General features: G+C 35.5%; 1 long non-coding RNA gene across 1 annotated transcript; it reads right to left on the bottom strand.

Moving 5' to 3' along the window:
- Positions 1–9,437: 9,437 nt before the first annotated feature.
- Positions 9,438–10,498, bottom strand: LOC134325073 (uncharacterized). Its single transcript, XR_010014256.1, has 3 exons — positions 10,415–10,498; positions 9,939–9,986; positions 9,438–9,521 (listed from the first exon to the last, which is right to left on the bottom strand). It is a non-coding gene; the product is annotated as an uncharacterized LOC134325073 (long non-coding RNA).
- Positions 10,499–23,159: the final 12,661 nt, after the last annotated feature.

Genomic DNA, 23,159 nt, shown 5'->3' with positions numbered 1-23,159 from the left:
TAAGCGTTTTGGATTCAGAAAAGCTGATTCTCACAATTTATCAGAACCTCGAGCTATAACACAAGTTTAAAATTGAAACAGAGAGGAAAATCCAGATAAACACAGATACATGTGGAGCTTTTAGAGTAGATTTAATGGTTATTCCACACAAATGAAGATTTGTCTCATATTTGCATGTATGACGTTTTACCGAGAACTGCACGAAGATATATTTAGCTTAAAAACTAGTAAAATTGTATTACTTTTAATCTTTGACAGACTGAATGGCAAGTATTTGTGAACTTCCATTTTCAGCTGTCTCCACAAAATAAAGGTGACTAAAAACATATGGACACCTAACCATAACCATAATGCACTTTATTATTTTGTGTGTAAGATTGTGGATGAAGTATAAATTTGCATAACGAGTATGTGCTTTAATTTAAGTATACAGGAACAATAAATTATATATTATAAGGCACAATTTGTTTTAAGCACAACATATACGTATAATAAAACACATACACAGTATAATAAGCTACTATATATTATTACAATAATATATCTACTATCAAAACATATCAACACAGAGTGGAAAGAGAAAGTTATTACATACTAAATCTATATTTATATCTAACCATGAGTATAATATAACGTTAAGCCTATATACACTGCTTTACAAAGCTTTTTCCAAGAGTGTATCTTGAAGTCCATCTGTGGGAATGAATGCATCACATGTCTCTCCTTCTTCTCTTCTCCTTCTTGTGGTCGTCTTGATTGTAGTGAATCTCTTCATGTTTAAATTATGATCTATTTAGTTAAAAAAAACACACACTTTGAATTTTGTGTCTTTATAAATGATTGTATTCCACATTATAATGCTAAAATTTAAAATGTAAATAACTTACCTTAATAGACGTAGCAAACGAAGGGTTTTTTCTTCTTACAGTCTTGATTCTCTAAGACATTATCTCCAGTTGTTAAGGCTCCACACACAAAAGGTTGAATGGGACATGAGGGCAGTTAGAACAGGCTTCCCAGACCGTCCCCGTTCACCCAGTACCATGAACCATCATGAAAGCGCAGACCAGTACAGAAACCGTGTGTCTGGATATCCTTGGTCACATTGTTAAACAAAACCAGATCAATTTTTGAGTTAAGGCTCATCAGGTCAGTGTAGTGAGTTCTACAGTGCTTCAGTGCTTCATCCCAGGTCTTCTCCTCCTGCACCACAATTAACTTAGGTTCCCATGTGTAGCAGAAGAAAGAACAAGTCCTATCACAGAAATAATCAATCAGTGCAGCATATTTCACTACACAACAGTGCTGAGTGTCTGGGCCGTCAGGTTGACCGGAGTACCATTTGATAGTATTTGCTGAGCTTCCATCAGACCACAAAGTAAAGTGTTTCTCATCTGGTTTCTTGCTAAGGCCGATCCAGCATAATTGAGAAGCATGTGCTGCTGTCTGATTCTTGAAGTTTTCAACTTCCTCTGGTGTGTCAATGGTTGATAGATCCACATAATTACTTCTGCAGTACGCCTGAGCACCAAACCAATCCAAAGCTTTTTCAACATAAATGTTTTCTTTTAATCAGACCAGTAGCAGCTACTGTTAGAGCTGCCAGATAAAGAAAAGCACGAACAACCTTCATCTTTCACTGTGGTGTGTTTGAGTGGCACTGACCTGTGTTTTGTAGCACCAACCTACTTCGACTGTAAACTAATATATGCAAAGCCAAGTCAGACCGACAGATGGTCTTTCTAGAGACATATGCAACAAAAAATTAAAGTAGGTCTACCTGTCACTTAAAAATTATATATGTATACAGAACTGTTCATGACACATCTTTTCTGTTTGTTGTTTTTGTTTTAATGACAATCTTTGTTTATTTCTTGGTTTCTTTATTAAGATCTAAACTAAATACAGAACATATGTAGACAAAAGATAAAGATAAAAGAAAAGAATCTGAACAAAATGGCTTCTACAGGAAAAAAAAAATCTGCATTTATTGTGACCTACCTTGGCACTAAGCATATAAAACTTTTTTGGGAAGACTTTGGAAGTTTTTTAAAGTAATATTTTTTTAGATATTGGCTTTTTTTCTCTCCAAATATGATTGAACTGCATTAGCATCAGGTGCACCACATCAGCTGCAATGATTAGACCATTGTAGAGGACATTCTGAGTTTTATTTAAACTCAGACATTGGTTTGGTTTGCTCTTGATTGTTGAAGTAAGTGTTATCACCACAGTGAAATCTAAAGAGCTCTCTGAGGCCTTCAGAAAGAAGGTTGTAAATGCATATGAGTCTGGGAAGGGATTTATAAGGATCTCAAAACAATTCGAAATCAGCCATTCCACTGTCCGGAAAATAATTTACAAGTGGAGAACATTTAAAACAACTGCCAACATTACCAGGTCAGGCCATCCTAGCAAATTCAGCCCAAGAGCATACTGTAAGATACGTAAAGAAATCTCCAATAATCCTACAATGTCATCACGGGATCTACAGGTAGCTCTTGCCACAGTTGGTGTCAAGGTACATGCATCTACCATCAGAAAGAGACTGCACACGTCTGATTTTCAAGGAAGGTGAGCAAGGAGGAAACCTTTGCTTTTAAAAAAAACATCAGGGCAAGACTAAAGTTTGCCAGAGAACACCTAGACAAAGACCAGGACTTCTGGAACAATGTGCTTTGGACAGATGAATCCAAAGTTGAATTATTTGGGCACAGTAACAGAAGACATGTTTGGTGCAAAACAAACACAGCATTTGAGCACAAGAACCTCATACCAACTGTGAAGCATGGAGGTGGAAATGTCATGGTTTGGGGCTGCTTTGCAGCAGCAGGGCCTGACAAGCTCTCCATTATAGAATCCACAATGAATTCTTCGCTGTATCAGAGGGTGCTTGAGAAAAATGTAAGACCATCTGTCCAAAAACTAAAGCTGAAGCAGAAGTGGACCATGCAACATGACAACAACCCATGGGGGAGTGGGAAAAACTTTCTCCCAGTCGATGTCAGAGACTGGTAGATGGTTATAGGAAACGTCTAATTGAGGTTATTGTAGCCAAAGGGGGAAATACCAGCTATTAGGGCATAGGGTTTCCTAACTGTTTCCAATTTCCAGTTTATTACATTTTATAACTTGTGTTTAAAAGTTTTTTTTTTTTTAGTTTTATTTGTTTAATGATATAAGCTCCATCTCTCAATACTGTTCAAATGTAGCTCAAATGTTCATGTGTTTAAATATGTTCAAAAAGATAAAGGTTTTCATGGAGTGTCCTAACTTTTTCACATGACTATATATACATATATATATATTTCTTGAACATTTTCTGTGAGAGAAGTCCTCAACATATATTTGTTGTTCTGTCTGTTGTGTTTGAAATTAGTGCCAAAGGTTTTAAGAACAGTAATTGTCCCAAATCCTATGAAACTCCTAAATAATGGATTTAAAGATTAGGACAACGTACTTACACAGGTATATGGTTTGATAATTTACATGGATTGACGAAATCCACAGGGCTTTTTCCAAGGCAAAGTTCTTTTAAATCGGAATATTTGCGGACTGCTACACTGTTTTTAGTGGATAAATATGGAGACCCTGATAGGGATTGTGAATTTATGACAGATGGTTTAGATTTTTGGATGGAAAAGAAAGGTATTTGGTATTTAAAAATAAAAGAAAGTAGGGAATAAGAGGAATACGGATTCTGTGCCGGTTTGATGTCAGCCTGTTATTATAAGTCAGACAATAAAAGCAGAAAGGATTCAGAATGTAGGGATTGTTTCTCAAGGACAAACAACGAAACCTAAGTTGTTACCTACTTTTAAATACAGCTTGTCCTTTTAAAGTCAAGGGGACTTCCAACAACGATACTCAGTTCTAAATTATTTCAATTTCAGTGTCGGATTTGAAAAAAATTCTGGACTTATTGCCTTCACTAGGAAATCTATGGCTTTTAAGTACAGTTTGAGATCTTTAACTTCACATTTTAATTTGGCAAATACTGATTACAGAACTATTCTTTTCAATAATGTTTCAATAATTCCATCACTGAAACTGATCTTGTGACTGAAATTCCCCCTTTACATCATGATTTCGATCTTCTATACCATTATGTAACACACCCACGGATGAGCATTGTCAGAAGATGGACCACGTCCACAACATTCTAATGCTAATTCAGGAACTGAAGGAAACTCTGCAAGGTATCCTGCTATATATATAACCCCAAATCAGAAAAAAGTTGGGACAGCATGGAAAATGCAAATAATAAAAAAATTACTTTGACTTTTAATCAATTGCAGACAGTTTGAACCCGAGATATTTCATGTTTTGTCTGGTCAACTTCATTTCATTTATTAATAAACCTCCATTCCTTTGAAAAGTGAGTTTATCCACATCTTTGCTTCTTAGTTCATGTCTTACCTGTGCCAGACTAGACAATACAACCACGGGTGGTAAACATGATTCTTTACCTTTACTAGAACAGTCTTTCACAGTCTTGCAAATTGACTTTACACATATGCCATCTTATGGACAGTTTAAGTATTTACTTGTCATTGTGGATAGATTTTACAAATGGGTTGAAGCCTTTCCCACTGCTACAGAAAAGGCTGAGACTGTGTTGAAGATATTGGCACAAGAAATCTATCCCAGATATGGTGTTCTTCTGTGGATTGATAGTGACCAAGGTACACTTCTAGGGTTACTTAGAAGTTATGTAAATATCTGTAAATTAATCTGCATTTTAACGTTTCATATCACCCTCAATCATCTGGGGTGGTAAATTGAATGAACTGGACTATTACGGGTTGATTTGTTACCTGCTGTGTTGGCTGAAATCAGAATTCAGAGTTCAACCACTAAACTCTCCCTGTTCAAGGTCATTTTTGGCAAATAATTTTCTTGTCTGTTGGTGAAGGGAACTAACAAACAAACTAACTAACAAACTCTTCTCTGCAGGTGACCTGGACATGCTGACCTGTGATTATGCAGCAGCGTTGGTTGAAAAATTGTCTAGTATACATGCTAAAGTTTTAGTCTCTCTGCCTAACTCAACACACCCATATCAACCTGGTGATTTAGTTCTAGTGACGTCTGTAAATCCTAGGAGGGTTGGAAAAGCTGCTTTTGGACAGCCCACTACCGTGTTTGCTGTAACGTGGACAGGGGTTTTGATGGATTCACAGCCTCAGTGGATACTTGCCTCATGTCTCAAGTGGTACCCAAAAGACTCTTCTGCACATCCGTAACCAACACAGCTTGCATGATGTGCTGCGCTTGCTGTTGTGGCCGAGGACAAGAATACCGACAACAGTGCTTTTGATAACAACAACATCACACATTTACCTACATAGTCTTGCTACACCACACACACAAACACATATTCTCCTCCTTGGACCCTGTCTGTTATGAATATCATTCCAAGGCCCAGAACCAAGGGGAAGTGTTAGGTAAAATATCAAAGTGTCCATAAAAAACAACATTCGCCAGAGATGCACTTTATTATTTTGTGCACAAGATTGCATAAAGAATGTGCTTCTGTTTAACCATACAGGAAAATTAAATTCATTAAGCACTGTAAGTAATCATATAGCTGAATTAATTTCATAACACATGATATACAGTATAATAAGCGACAATCTCTTAATGTGGTTACCACATAAAACAAATCTAAAACATTCCCCATCTTCTTTCCCCTCGACTTAAACCCGGGTTTGCATACTTTTTACTCCATCTTTTCCCCAACAAGAAAGTTTGGACAGTGAGCTTAGAGGTTGCAGTGCAAGAACTTACGCACATGGCTTTGCATACATTTGTTTACTGCCTGCAAAAGTAATCAAATACCAAGAGCATCTTTAAAAACAAAGTCTATAGGCACCACAGTGTGACTGCTGGTGGACCTAAGAGTGAAAACACATGTACATACCACGTACATGGTGATTCCTTTATTATTTATATCCTATTATTATTATTATTATTATTATTATTATTATCCCTTTATTTTTTGTCTTCCTTTTTTATTTTCTTGGATTATTTATTTCTTTTTTATTTTTTTTCAATGAATCATATAATCAGCACAGTAATTTAAGTAAAAGCTTAAATCTTTGAAAATTGTACATACATTTAAGGATTCTTTAGTATTTTGTTTTTTCATATGTAGGTGAACAAGTGCTGTGAATGTATTAACTTAAACAGTTACTGATGAGTGGATCAAATCCACCTGCTCAAAGTCATCTAATTATGTGCTTAGATGAGAGGAATCAGACTCAATAAAATCTGGCTTTCTGTACAAAGGAATCAACATGGTCACTTTCACAAACTGATTCTAATTCACTTTCAGTAGTTTAATACTAAGAAATTTTGAAATCCATGTAAATCTGTCAAATATTGAACTTTTCACTTACATTGTTATGCTAAATATATGAATTGTAATTATGAACATTATATTAAGGTGCAGTATTACCTGAGAAAATGTCAAATTAAAAGCAAGTTCACCAGATATGAAATGGCTTCAAAATGTATTTCAGAGATTTAAAATAAAAATAACATAACCAATAACACAAAAAACTCCACGCTACAAGCTTCACACACACACACACACACACACATTCTTTTAATCTTTGTCAGACTGAATGACAAGCATTTGTGAACCTCTATTTTCAGCTGTCTCCACAGAGAGTGACTAAAAGTATTTGGACACCTACACTGAAAAAAAAAATCCATTGAATTTACTTAATTTTAATGTGTACATCGGTCCCACATGATCAAATTGTGGCCAACTGATATTATTTTTTCTTGTCAAGGTAAAATATTTCATTCACATTCAAACTAGTAAATTGAATCATGTTGATACAAAACAGAAATTCTCATTACTGTTAAATAAATGTATTGTGTTATGTTAAATCAATTTAATCATGTAATGTTAATCAATTTATTCATGTAATGTTAAATCAATTTAATCATGTAATGTTAATCAATTTCATCAGGTAATGTTAAATCAATTTAATAATGTAATGTTAATCAATTTATTCAGGTAATGTTAAATCAATTTAATCATGTAATGTTAATCAATTTCATCAGGTAATGTTAAATCAATTTAATAATGTAATGTTAATCAATTTCATCAAATAACATTAAATCAATTTCATCATGTTAAGGGTACATGATTTTAACTGTAACGGCAGCTATATTTTTATTGTGGAATTTGAGTTAATTTTAATTAAGCAAGTTAACTGTTCAGATCTTACAGTGGTACTAAGGACCTATTGAAATTGCTTCATTTAAATAAATCACAAACATCCATATGTTAGTTGTATGCAAATACAAAACCATGAATGGAAACATATGACAAAGAAAAGGCAGAGTCAGAATTCTGTACTAAAATTGCTTTAGTGAGTTTTTTTTTTTTTTTTAAGCTTCACAGAGAACAAAATTTTGCCAACAGACTCATTTTAGTTCCTATAAACTGATTTAACTTTTAAATATATACTATACTATAAAAATACTATTTAATACTGTAAACCCTGTTTAAGCAACAGATTATTCAAACACATGCAAACCACCATAGTGGTTTAAAAAAAAAAGTGCAATGTATTCACAATACACAAGACTTGCACTGACTATTTTCACACTAAATAAATGCAATACATGGTACTCATACATAATCCAAGTGCATTTTTAATGCATTTTTAATTAGAGCTAGAGTGTACATCCAACCTCAAAGTGCTGAAAACATTTTAACAGTATAAACTATATATGTACTTCTATACACTGATCAGACATACCATTAAACCCACCCACCTTGTTTCTACACTCACTGTCCATTTTATCAGCTCCACTTAACATATAGAAGCACTTTGTAGTTCTACAATTACTGACTGTAGTCCATCTGTTTCACTACATGCCTTTTTAGCCTCCTTTCACCCTATTCTGCAAGTCAGGACCCCCACAGAGCAGGTATTATTTAGGTGGTGGATCATTCTCAGCACTGCAGTGACACTGACATGGTGGTGGTGTGTTATTGTGTGTTGTGTTGGTATGAGTGTATCAGATACAGCAGTGCTGCTGGAGTTTTTAAACACAGTGTCCACTTACTGTCCACTCTTATTAGACACTCCTACCTAGTCGGTCCACCATGTAGATGTAAAGTCAGAGACAATCGCTCATCTATTGCTGCTGTTTGAGTCGCTCATCTTCTAGACCTTCATCAGTGGTCACAGGATGCTGCCCACAGGGCACTGTTGTCTGGATGTTTTTGGTTGGTGGACAATTATCAGTCCAGCAGTGACAGTGAATTGTTTAAAAACCCCATTAGTGCTGCTGTGTCTGATTCACTCATACCAGCACAACCACCACAATGTCAGTCACTGAAGTGCTGAGAATGATCCACCACCCAAATAATACCTGCTCTGTGGGGGTCCTGACCATTGAAGAACAGTGTGAAAGGGGGCTAACAAAGCATGAAGAGAACAGATGGACTACAGTCAGTAATTGTAAAACTACAAAGTGCTTCTATATGGTAAGTGGAGCTGATAAAATGGACAATGAGTCTAGAAACAAGAAGGTGCATGCAAGTCTGCATATACAACCCCAAATCAGATAAAGTTGTGGAGAATGCTAATAAAAAAAAAACAGTTTTCTCAGCTTTGTATGGTAGTTAGATAGTTTATGACAATTTAGGCACATGAAAAAAAGCAGGTCAAGTAGATAGTGCACTTGAACAGTCACTTGATGACATATCTGTATCAGAACCAGCTGACAGGGAAGAAGAGTCACTTACAGAGGAAAGACTGAAAGCTTGGGGATTTAAGACTGGACCACTAACTACAGAACTTTCATAATCTTACTGCATAGTCCTCTACTTCTGAAATTGAGATAAGGTAAAAAAAAAACTCATTTCCAAACATGGAATCCAGGTACTAAAGTCTAAACCTTTCAGCAAGTCCACACCATAAGATCAATAGATGCAGGGAGTCCTTGGGAGAGAGTTAACCTCTGAGCACTGGCATCAGGCAAGATAACCTTAGGGATTAAAGAAGTCACCATCTTCAAAGCTGTTTACTCTGCACAAAAACAAAAAAAAAAAAATTCAGGACAACAAAAATAATATTTAAATCCCTTAAAAAACATTAATACAAAATGTTAACTACATTTCAGGCTGATATTTGGCCAAATCACCTTTTCCCAAATTAAACCACAAGTGAAAAGGTCAGTACTGCATATCTGGTGAATAGCATAGATCAGTGTCAATTTTTTAAAATTAAATTAATAAATTATAATAACTTATAAATTAGACATAACGACAAGTCCTAATACATACCTATAATGTTAATGACCTGCAGACTCCATGAAATAGAATAATGAAAGAGTAGGTTAGCATAAGTATTTTAATGTATAACTAATTATCTGAGATAAACAGCACATTTACTTTCTTAGCTCACCTTTTATATCAATGTGCCTTTTCAAAGTCAACATGCAAGCTGATCCAATCTTGTAGTGGATAAGTATCAAGGAGTTCACCAGCCCTATAAGAGAGACCTATTTGAAACAGTTTCTGTGCACCCCTTGCAACGCCACATTCCCACCACTAAACCCTGTAACAAACACCAAAATAATCAGTAGGCACATAATTAAACCTCCAATGTGCCCCAAACACACACAACATATAAAAATATACACAAAATGACTGCACCTCATAATATATTATGGAAATCTGCTATAACCTCCACATCAACTGTCCCTAAAAAGTAACACTAACTAGACTAACTCAAAACAACTAAATGAGTTATTATTATTATTGATTTCAGGTGTTTGTTAAAGTCTTGTTTGGAATGGCAGTGTGCAAATATATATATATATATATATAAAACTTATGGGTGGATCTTAAAGCCTCACAAAACACAGCTTTATGAATTTAGAGGCAGGACAAAGACAGCACTTACCAGAACAATGCCTTTTAGTGCGTGTGCGTTGCGAAAAGAATGAGGAACCTAAGAAAAGATATTTTAATCAATAAGGTAAACTCAGTACATGCCCTCAGTTAATTAAAAGACCACAAACAAATAAAGATGCAACAGACTTATTTTCTGTAATAGCTTACAATGTTAGACATAACGGCAATATTTAAACAAAACTTAGACTCAACTTATATTATAGGCTAATTGTGTAATATTTTTGTAAGCAAAATCCTCAAAACGATGCATAAAGTACAGAGCCACAATATTACCATACAGCCGTTTATAAAATATGGGATTTTTTCCAGTTATAATGCTGATTGACGGTTTAGCTGTGAGTAGGCCTACACTGAAGCACTGTTCTCATCTAAGAAACGTTCATATTTAACCAGCGAATGTTAATGTTGGTTATACTAGTGGGAATGTTGCCTACTCGAACACGAACATAAATTAATTTGACTTACTTTTTCGATTAGTGTTGATGACAACGTGTCGCCACCTAATCATTCACAGTTCTGGCGGTAAACGACTTGTTATTTGACGAAAGTTAAAATCCAGTTAATTTGTGCAATACCGCCACTTTCTGCTCCGGAGTGCAGAATGACACTGACCGGCGTCTTCAAACATATTTAGTTCCGGTTGTGTCCAAACGCAAATAAATTGATTTCACTTTTCAATGTAATTATTTAAACCATCGTGAAATAAATGTCTACATTTAGTATTCATCATAATATGTAGTCTACGTGATTAAATCATGTTCACCAAACGGAATATTATCTAATTGTTGCATGTACGTGTTTTATTATTTTAAATTTAAAAACCTTCTCTTTTTCAGTTATAACTGGACCTACGGTTTAAATTTAAATTACACAATGTTACAACAGGACTTAAGACGCGACTGAAATGGTTTAAAATGAAGTTTTATATCGAATACTAAGTCCAAACTAAAAACGTAATGCTGTTATTCATTTAAAATGACCAGAATCACTTACCAAAAAGACCGACATCACATGAAACTAAATTTTAAAAATATAATATATTTTGAAAATACACATGAAAATATTTTGAATAAAACAGCTATTACAGCTCAAAATGTAACAAAATGATAAAACTAAATACTCACCGGATTGATTTCTGAAGAGGAAAAATGGCGCTGCTGAAGTGGAAAAAGTTCAGACAGCCTCGAATGTCCCGGATGAAGAAAGTGGACGCACGTTGAGATAACTCAGAAATATTGCATTGACCGAAAATGAATTAATTAAGTAAATCGGTGATTCAGCTGTATTTCATTAACTCAACTTAATTAAATCAAGTTTTACGCACTTACACGAATATGTTAAGTAACTGTAATGAAAGAAACATGAGTAAAATCAACAACAGCCTTAAATCATTTTTTTCAGTGTAACCATAACCTTTTTGTACAGTATTTTTATACATGATAATGAAAAAAATATAACACAGCATTCTCAAACAATGCACTTTATTACTTTGTATGTAAGATTGTGGATGAAGTATACATTTGCATGAAGTATGTGCTTTTATTTAAGCATACAGGAACATTAAATCATATACAATAAGACACATATACAGTATAATAAGCTATAATAATAATTATTATTAATAATTAATATCCAAATAAACATAACATAAAAATAAATAAACATAATTAATGAATACACAGAACAAACTGGACAAAAAGGGCACACTACACTGAAAAAAGTGAAACAACCTTGTTATTTATTTAAAGTGTATTTTTGTTTTGGTCTAACTGTAAATCATGATTTCCAGTTCAAACCTGATTTGTTCAGTTTGCCCAAAAGTAAAAAACATTCTGCAGAAAAGAACTTAAAATAAATAATTTTACTGAAATTATATTTTTACTTCAACCCAAACGGTTTGATGTCACGTGACCTCATGACGTCAAATCAGAAGACTTATAAACAAGTTTTGTTATCCGGCATTATACTTCGCTCAGACTGACAACTTTTTAAGGTAAAGATTCATTCGAAAGTCCTTTTTTTAAGAAAAATGTGTGTTGTACATGTACAATTATGGTTAGTAGTAGGATGGATAGTTAATTGGTACTTCACAGACTGTCCTTGGGGCCCAGGTCTGACAGTACTGCTGCAGCAGGTCCAGTTTGTGCTGGAGACCCTGAGCGCTAAGGGACAGCAGGACCAGATCATCTGCATACAGCAGGAGTTTAATCTCTGAGTCGTGTAGAGTGAGACCGGGCGTGGCTGAGTGCTCTAACATGGAGGCCAATTCATTAATATAGATGTTAAATAGAGTTGGCCTCAGACAGCAGCCCTGTCTCACTCCACGCTCCTGAGAGATAAAATTTGTTTGTTTATTGCCAATTCTTATTCCGCACTGGTTTTCTGTGTACATAGATTCAATAAGATAAGAAAATAGTTTGTAAAACAATCCTTGATGCCAAATTGAGTCAAAAGCCGTTTTAAAGTCAATAAAGCAGGCAAATATTTTTACATGGTTTTGAACAACATATTTTTCAATGAGGGTGTGTAGGGTGTAAATATGCTCGGTAGTGCGGTAATTTGGTAAAAATCCAATTTGACTTTTACTCAGGACGTTGTGCTCAATAAGGAAGCTTAAAAACCTTGAGTTAATGATACTACAGAATAACTTCCCCAGATTACTGTTTACACAGATGCCCCAGTAATTATTAGGGTCGAATTTATTTCCACTTTTGTAAATTGGTGTTATGAGACCTTGATTATCTCTCTCTCTCTCTCTCTCTCTCTCTCTCTCTCTCTCTCTCTCTCTGTGTGTGTGTGTGTGTGGAGCAGATCACACAGTCTTTGAGTCAGTGGTGGCAGTTCACCAGTCTGATGGCGTATAACTAAGAACTGTATATCTGGGTGTATATATGTTTATTCCTTGCAGAGAGAGTCAGAGAGAGTCAGAGAGGTTTTATTGTCATTCAGCTACATACAAGTACATATTGAAACGAAACAGCGTTCCTCTAGGATCACGGTGTAACACGGTACAAAAAGTGCAAGACAATACAAAACACTGTAAATACAACAATAAATACAAAAAATCCTATAATAAATAACTACAAAAGATATTCCTAATTATCCCTAATATAAACAAGTAATTAGAAGACAGGACTAAAGACAAGTGTTAGTACATGATGGTGAATAGATGGTACAATGGTTCATGAGGTAGTGACATGTTGTACATTAGCAGCGTAAAATTGGCAATGCCGATAAGGTGCCTAAAAAGTAAATAAGGTGCAAAAATACAAGTAAGGTGCAGAAATTACTTGTGCAGTTCCAGGAGGTGTGCAAAAAATGCAAGTAACATAGTCAATACAGTTCAGTGTGTGGCAGCAGAACATTTCCGGAGGAAATTGTTACAGTACTGAGTTGAGGAGTCTGATTGCCTGAAGGATGCAGCACCAGTATTTAGGCAGTTTATCCCATTCTTTATGCAACATCTATTCAATATTCTTCAGACTGATTGGCAAGAATTTCTGAACAGCCATTTTCCTCTATCTACACATGTTGAAAAAGGTAACAATATATATGGCCAAAAGTATTTGGACACCTAACCATGAGCTTGTTGGACATCTTAACTGCTCTTCTAAATAGACTTTTCACAAGACTTTGAAATATGCCTGGGAATGTGTGTCCATTCAGTCAGAAGAGCATTTTTATGACTGATCACTGATGCTGGTCAAGAAAGCTTCAACTGACCTTCCAGTTCATCCCAGAGCTGTTCGGTGGGGCTGCAGCCAGAGCTCTGTGCAGGACACTGCTTTAAACCGGCTTGATTTTTAATGTCTCGTGGGGTATTTTAGGAATAAAATTAGAGTAGGTCCAATATTAAGCAGGTTTTAAAAAAACTGATTGAATTGTTTGAACTTTGAGTGTCGCTACAGACAGAGCAAAAAAAAAAAAACAGTAAAACATGCTGAAGAACTCACGCACGTGGCTTTGCGTACATTTGTTTACTGTCTGCAAAAGTAATCAAATACCAAGAGTATCTTTAAAAACAAAGTCTATAGTGAAGTGAAGCACTGAAATGAAAATGACTAGTCTAGTGCAGGACGTTATACACAAGTGTGTATTTCTAAGTTTATTATAATTCAGAAATAAAGAGATGTTATTATTTACCACCAAAATTTACCATCAGTACTCAAGTACTCAGGTTACAATGAACAAGCAAAAGGGTTCCGATGTCGATCGATAATGACAAAGACATGAGAACAGTGAGAGAGTTTTTTACCTCTTAAACTCCCCAATTTGTATTTATTTATTCATGTTTTGCAACTTCTCATATAATCAGCATAAAAATTTTGATAAAACCCTAAATCTTTGGAAATTCTACATAAATTAAAAGATTTTGTTACTATTTTGTTTATTCGTATGTAGGTGAACAACTGCTGTGAATGTATTAACTTGTTTATTGTTTATGAGGATTTTAACATCATGTTTTACACTTTGGTTACATTCATGACAGGAAACGGTAGTTACTCATTACACAAGGTTCATCATTTCACAAGTTTATATCGAACACAGTCATGGACAATTTATTATCTCCAATTCACCTCACTTGCATGTTTCTGGACTGTGGGAGGAAACCGGAGCACCCGGAGTAAACCCACGCATACACAGGGAGAACATGCAAACCACACAGAAAGGACCTGGACTACCCCATCTGGAGATTGAACCCAGGACCTTCTTGCTGTGAGGCAACAGTGCTACCCACTTAGCCACCGTGCCGCCCGAATGTATTAATTTAAACAAGTTACTGATGAGCTCAAATCCACCTGCTTAAAGTAGTCTAATTATGTGCTTAGATGCTTCGATAAGAGGAATCAGACTCAACAAAATCTTCATTTATTATAACTTAGAAATAGAGATTTTATTAAATCTCCAAAATATGTTTAATCTTTTATTTTTTAGAACCTCAGAAACTAGTAAAAGTTGTATTACCCACTTTCATCAGATAAGAGGAAATCTGACCTTCTGTACAATCAGAAACTGATTCTGGTTCATTTTCAGTAGTGCTTAATGCTAAGAAATTCTGAAATCCATGTAAATCTGTCAAAGATTGAACTCTTCACTTACATTGTTATGCTAAATATATGAATGGTAATGATGAACATTCTGTGAGAAAATGACAAATTAACAGCAAATGGCTCCTTAACGCTTTATTGTACTGTGGATTTAACTCTGAATGAACACATTTGCCCTTTTTACCTTTAATTCTACATTTATTCACCAATAATAACAAAGTAAAAACCATTTTGGCCATTCCATACTTCATGTATGTTTATTTAACATGATAACCATGTATTAAACAAAACAAAAACACAACATTTTCAAACAATACACTTATTATTTTGGGCATACGATTATGGATGAAGTATACATTTGCATAAAGTATTTGCCTTTATTTAAGCATAAATGGAAATAAAATCATATATAATAAAACACAACATGTTTACAGTACATCATATATACTAGACACAAATACAGTAAAATAAACTACTATATGTCATTACAATGAGTTAATATCCACTAAAGATACACAACAATGTCCACACAATAAATACACAAAGCAAAGTGGAAAATATTACACACTATATGACCAAAAGTGTATTTATATCTAAGCAGAAGTACAACATGGAATTAGGCCTATATACACTGCTTCTACAAAGCTTTTTACAAGAGTGTATCTTGGAGTGTATCTATGGGAATGTTTGCTCATTCAGTCAAACAGAAAACAATGGTCAGGCACTGATGTATGAGAACATCTGGCTCACAATCTCAATTTTAAATAATTCCATAATGTTCATTTAGTTTGATTTCAGAACTCTGAAGTTCCTTCATACCAAACCTGTCAAACATTTGTGCTTGTGATTTCTGGAATTGTTTTTCTCTCATTTCCTCTCCTTGATTTCTTTTTTATTTCTAACTTTTCCCTTCAGTGATGTAAGAGAACTGATCGAGCAAAGATGATGACTCTGCTAAGTTTAAAACTGGAGAATTTATTTTATAATTTGCAGGGGTGTCCACATATTGTTGACCATATAGTGTATATAGGCAATACAAAGACAGTGAAATCAATATTAGTATTTAAGGTAAAGCATTTAATTCAGTGTATATGATCACTACTATACATCTAAATCTGACAGGCATCACATATCTTCTCTTCTCCTTCTTGTGGTCGTATTGATTGTAGTGAATCTCTTCATGTTTAAATTATGATCTAGTTAGTAAAAAAAAACACTTTGAATTTTGTGGCTTTATAAATGATTGTATTCCACATTATAATGCAAAAATTTTAAATGTTAATAACTTACCCTAATAGACGTAGCAAACGAAGGGTTTCTTCTCCTTACAGTCTCTGTTCTCCAAGAGATCATATCCAGTCGTTAGGGCTCCACACACAAAAGGTTGAATGGGACACGAGGGCAGTGAGAACAGGCTTCCCAGACCGTCCCCGTTCACCCAGTACCATGAACCATCATGAAAGCGCAGACTAGTCCAGAAACCGGGTGTCTGGATATCCTTGGTCACATTGTTGAACAAAACCAGATCATTTTTTGAGTTAAGGCTCATCAAGTCAGTGTAGTGAGTTCTACAGTGCTTCAGTGCTTCATCCCAGGTCTTCTCCTCCTGCACCACAATTAACTTAGGTTCCCATGTGTAGCAGAAGAAATTTGTCATTGCATTACAATTATAATTACACACTCTGGTAGCATACACCAAACCACACTGTTCAGTGTCTGGAAAATAAGGTTCACTGGAGAACCAATTCACAAAATCTACTGAGCTTCCATCAGACCACAAAGTAAAGTGTTTCTCATTTGGTTTCTTGTTAAGTCCAAACCAGCAGTATTGAGAAGCATGTGCTGCTGTCTGATTCTTGAAGTTTTCAACTTCCTCTGGTGTGTCAATGGTTGATAGATCCACATAATTACTTCTGCAGTACGCCTGAGCACCAAACCAATCCAAAGCTTTATCAACATAAATATGTGTTCTTGTAATCAGACCAGTAGCAGCTACTGTTAGAGCTGCCAGATAAAGAAAAGTGTGAACAACCTTCATCTTTCACTGTGGTGTGTTTGAGTAGCACTGACCTGTGTTTTGTAGCACCAACCTACTTCGACTGTAAACAAACATATGCAAAGCCAAGTCAGATGATTTTTCTAGGGATATTTGCAACAAAAAATTTAAGTAGATCTACCTGTTGCATGCCAATATTTGTCAAATAGACCTACTTTTAGAAAATAAATGTATACAGTACTGTTCATGACACAGCTTCACTGTTTGTTGTTTTTGCAAAGTTTTATTGACCATCTTTACTTATTCTTTGGTTTCTTTATTAAGATCTTAACAGAAAAACAGGAAATATGTAAACAAAATAAAGAGAATATCAGAACTAAATGGCTTCTACAGGCAAAATTCAGTATTTACTGTGACCTCCTTTGGTATCAAGCATATCTTAGAGTTTTTTGTGGAGACTGTTTTAAAGTTTTCTGAAGTAATATTGTTTTCTTTTTTCTTTTTGAGTTCTTTAGATTTAGACTGTATTTCATTTTCTTCTCTGTCCAGGTGACCCCAGACTGTCAGTGTTTATCAGCTGTTTTCTCTCGAAATATGATTGAACTGCATTAGCAGTGTGATTGGGATTGTTATCATGTTGAAAAATAAAACCATTCCCAATCAGACACTTTCCAGAAAGAATGACATGATTAATTAAAACCGGTCTGTACTTTTCAATGTTTCATGATCCCACCAATTCAGACCCTATCACCAACACCACTGGCTGAAACGCAGCCCCAAACCAAAACAAACCCAAGAAGAAAAGTTTGGACAGTGGGCTTAAAGAGTGCAGTGCAAAAAAACCTAAAACATGCCAAAAAACCTTCACACGTGGCTTTGCATACATTTGTTTACTGCTGAAAGTAAACAAATACCAAGGTTATCTTTAAAAGTCAAACAAAGGCTGGCGGACCTAAGAGACAAAACATATGTACATATCATTGGTGATCCCTTTTCTAGTACAGGAAAATGATACTTAAGGTTTAAGTATACTACAGATAAACTAGCATATCGTCGTTGTCCGATCAAAAACATGCATCTCCAAAAACCCAACTTTTCAGGAAAAGGAAAAAAACTTTTTCCCCTGACAGTAACGAAAACAAACCACAGATGGAGCAATTTAGATACAATACGGTACATTTACCACTGCACATAAGTCATCTAAGGAGAAAGAGATTTTGCGCAAAACATAAAGTGAACTAGTTCGTTTTTGGTAAGTTAGCTGGCTAAGGTTAGCTGGCTAGTCAGTAAGCAAGCTAATCTTAAAGTAAACATGTAATAAGAACCACTCATATGAACGCGAGCTCACACATGATTGTGACAAATAAAAGCGTATTTTAGAAACCAAAGTGCTTATTTTAAAAAGAAGCTTAAGTTTAATTCTTACCTTGAAGGCAAAAGTAATGCAAAATGCAAAAATGGCTCAAACTGGCTACTGATGAATGAAAACGTTTTAGATTAGTGGTGCTTTAGGCGGGCTGAGGTGTAGCTTTGGTAACAAACCGCAGTGACCACAGTTCATGTCAATCACGTTGATCTGTTTAAATAAGACCGATCTACTTAATGGGCACCTCTACTCTAAGTACACAATTCAGCAGCAACACAGCGTCTAGGGCAATGAGCAAAGGACACAAGTGACCATTCCTCTCTGATTTATGAACGGTTGACTCCCGCCTCCCCACATGGATCCGACGCTCTGGTTGGTTGTGAAGTTGAGCATCTGGATCCAGGCTGACATGTCCCATTTGTTCTTTCCAATCCCAGCCTCCGTACAGGACAGTGATCTACTGGTTGTCGCAGAAATGACACAACCTCCCCAGAAATTACACAAATAAAAAAAAATAATCGCTGCCAGTTCGGAGGCGTAACATAAGCTTCACACACACACACACACACACACACACCTATCTGTATTTAGTTGATCCTTATAATACAGTTGTGGGCAAACTACAGCCCGTTAGGCTGTATAATCCGGCCTGATGAGTAATTACGAAATTGTCCTAAAAACTGCATTAATTTCACCTTTTTCCTGCAATACCCTGCAATTCAAATGATTCCACTAGAAGGCGCACGCCAAACACTACTGACCTTTGCTAAAGCCGAGTCTGTCTGGTCTACACACAGGTATTCATTCATCACGTCTGTGTGATCTATAACCACTCGGCTGGTTTGAAACGTTACACATAAACCATTAACTTGTCGAAAGTGCTGCTTTAAACACTAAATTGGTTTTGTTTAGACGGCGATACACCAAGCCATAGCCTAGTGGTTAGGGTACTGGACAAGTAATCAGAAGATCGCTGGTTCAAGTCCCACCACTGCCAGGTTACTGCTGTTGGGCCCCTGAGCGAGGCCCTTAACCCTCAATTGCTCAGGCTGTATACTGTAACTGTACTGCAAGTTGCTTTGGATAAAGGCGTCTGCTAAATGCTGAAAATGTAAATGCAAGTAGACACAAATAGAACACTGAAGTCGTTTCGTCATTTTGTAGGCCACGCCGTGTTGTTACGCCCATATTTGGTAATCCGGGTCTAAGAGAAATTTTGAATGGGAAATATGAATGGAGATTTAGCAAATTGCCTCTCTCGCATCCTGTAGTCATAAAAAATTTTCCAAAGCTGTTAGGTTTTGTTTTATGGAGATTCTTCTGTCTATTATCACTGGATCCCCTGAATTATGAAGTCGTTAAAGAGTCAAAATATGAATAGTGCTACACATAAGCCAATGCTACTGCACACTGAATTGACGTCACTAAACTGGAAGCCTCTTAATGTTTTTTTTTTTTTTTTTTTTTTTATAAGCCTCTTAAATAACCGCACGAAGCAGCGCAATTCACCAGAGTAACAGTGCAGTGATATTCACAAGTTTTACTTTATATTTTTAGTAGCTAGCTACATTAAAGTAGAAAGCGAGGATGGTCGGGTGTTACGCCTTTGGTTGTACTCACCAAAAGCGAGCCGCTCGTTCCGTTGATTTGATCGGTGTAGTTCAGTGACGTCTAATTAATGTGCAGTAGCATTAGCTTTCGTGTAGCATTATTAGTATTACGACCCTTTAACAACCTCGTAATTCAGAGGATCCAGTGATGTACAGGAGAAAAATGTACACAGAACAAAACGTACAGGGTTCTGAAAATGTTTATTTAGCACAGGATGCGTTAGACCCGAATTTTTGAAAACCCCGTTCATTTTTCCCATAGGAAATCTGAGTTAGACCCGGGTCTCCAAATTTGGGCATAACTAGGACTACAGAATGACGCACGACTTCAGTGGTCTATATAAAAATAATAAAAAATACATTTAGTAAAATCAGATTCACACATGTGTACACATGCACATAATGAGATAAGTCTGGCTTTTCATTTATATTAAAAAATTAATCCTTTAATCACGAGAATAAAGGTTAAATGGGTTATATAGAGGTCAAATCTGACGTTCAATGCCCAGACTCGACCAAGACTCCTAGGGTTTAACAATAAATGGACCAAAGAAAAGAAAAATTGACAGTGAGTGCGGACTTTATAATGTGTGGACAGCTAAATATTTTTCACTGAAGTCCAGTCAAAGGTGGTATGTCTTTTTTGTCAAGAAACTGTTGCTGTTTTCAAAGAATACAATATCAGCCCCCACTTTTCCACAAAGCATGCTAACTAACTGCTCAGAGGTTAGCAATTATATTAGTTCCAAACCCCCGCACCCACCCGGCCCATCTGCCAATTTTTAAAACCCAGTGTGGCCCTTGAGCCGAAAAGTTTGCCCACTCCTGTTATAATCTTTGTCAGACTCGATAACAAGTGTTTGTTAACTTCCATTTTTAGCTTTCACCACAGAAGAAAAGGTGACTAAAAATATTTGGACACCTAACCATAACCTTTCTGGACATTCTATATAAATAAATAAATATATAACACAACATTCTCAAACAATGCACTTTATTACTTTGTGGGTAAGATTATGGATGAAGTATACATTTGCATGAGGAATGTGCTTTTATTTATGGATACAGGAAAATAAAATCATATGTAATAAAGCGCAATATGTTTTAAGCATCATATTCATCATATATAATAAGACACAGATACAGTGCAATTAATTACAATATATTATTACAGTAAATCAATATCCATTAAATAATCATAACATTCAATAAATACACAAAGCAAAGTGGAAAATAGTACACACTATATAACCAAAAGTATATTTATATCTAAGCATAAGTATAATATGGAATTAGGCCTATATACACTGCTTTACAAAGCTTTTCACAAGAGTGTGTCATGGACTGTATCTATGGGAATGTTTGCTCATTCAGTCAAAAAGAAAAAAAAATGGTCAGGCACTGATGTATGAGAACATCTGGCCCACAATATCAATTTTAAATAATTCCAAAATGTTCATTTAGTTTGAGTTCAGAACTCTGAAGTTCCTTCATACCAAACCTGTCAAAACATTTGTGCTTGTGATTTCTGGAATTGTTGTCTTCTCATTTCCTCTACATGATTTCTTTTTAATTTCAAACTTTCCTTTCAGTGATGTAAGAGAAATGATCGAGGAAAGATGATGACTCTGCTAAGTTTAAAAATTGAGAATTTATTTTTAAATTTGAAGGGGTGTCCACATACTGTTGATCATATAGTGTATATAGGCTGTACAAAACCAGTAAAATTAATATAACTTTTAAAGGTAAAGTATTAAATTCAGAGTATATGATCACTGCTGCACAAATATAAATCACCTAAACAAAAATCTGAATCTGACAGGTATCACAGATCTCTCCTACTTCTCTTCTCCTTCTTGTGGTCGTCTTGATTGTAGTGAATCTCTTCATGTTTAAATTATGATCTAGTTAGTAAAACAATACAATAAATTTTAAATTTTGTGGCATCATAAATGATTGTATCCACATTATAATGCTGAAATGTACAATTTTAATAACTTACCCTAATAGACATAGCAAACGAAGGGCTTTTTTCTCCTTACAGTCTCTGTTCTCCAAGACATTATCTCCAGTCTTTAGGGCTCCACACACAAAAGGTCGAACGGGACACGAGGGCAGTGAGAACAGGCTTCCCAGACAGTCCCTGTTCACCCAGTACCATGAACCATCAGAAAGCGCAGACCAGTCCAGAAACCGGGTGTCTGGATATCCATATATCAATTTTTGAGTTAAGGCTGATCAGGTCAGTGTAGTGAGTTCTACAGTGCTTCATCCCAGGTCTTCTCCTCCTGCACCACAATTAACTTAGGTTCCCATGTGTAGCAGAAAAAAGAACAAGCCTGGTTACATACATAATCATACACTGCAGCATATTTCACTACACAACAGTGCTGAGTGTCTGGAAAATCAGGTTGACCGGAGAACCAATTTAGAAAATTTACTGAGCTTCCATCAGACCACAAAGTATAGCTTCTCTTATCTGGTTTCTTGTTAAGTCCAAACCAGCAGTATTGAGAAGCATGTGCTGCTGTCTGATTCTTGAACCTCTTAAGTTCCTCTGGTGTGTCAATGGTTGACAGATCCACAAAATTACTTCTGCAGTACGCCTGAGCGCCAAACCAATCCAAAGCTTGTTCAACATAAATATGTTTTCTTGTTCTTTCACTGTGGTGTGTTTGAGTGGCACTGACCTGTGTTTTGTAGCACCAACCTACTTCGACTGTAAACAAATACAGTATATGCAAAGCCAAGTCAGACGATCTTTCTAGGGATATTTGCAACAAAAAATTAAAGTAGTTCTTGCTGTCACAGTAAAATTATACATGTATACAGAACTGTTCATGACACATCTTCACTGTTTGTTGTTTTTGCAGTTTTATTGACCATCTTTACTTATTCTTCGGTTTCTTTATTAAGATCTAAACAGAAAAACAGGAAATATGTAGACAGAATAAAGAGAATATCAAACTGATGTGAGAATCAGTACTTAAGTACTCAGGTTGCAGTGAACAAGAAAAAGGGTCCCGATGCCTGTTGATGATGACAAAGGCACCATGAAATTGAAATTCCCTGATTATTATTATAATTTTTTTATTTTTTGCAACAAATCATATAATCAGTATAGTAAGTAAAAAAACATTTAATATTTTTCTGTAATTTATTTTGGAGTGCAATGAGAGGGGGAATTATG

This window comes from Trichomycterus rosablanca, chromosome 1, assembly GCF_030014385.1.
Source record: "Trichomycterus rosablanca isolate fTriRos1 chromosome 1, fTriRos1.hap1, whole genome shotgun sequence".
NCBI lineage: Eukaryota > Metazoa > Chordata > Actinopteri > Siluriformes > Trichomycteridae > Trichomycterus > Trichomycterus rosablanca.
Note: the sequence above shows the minus strand (reverse complement) of the source record. Positions and strands in the feature narration are given on the sequence as shown.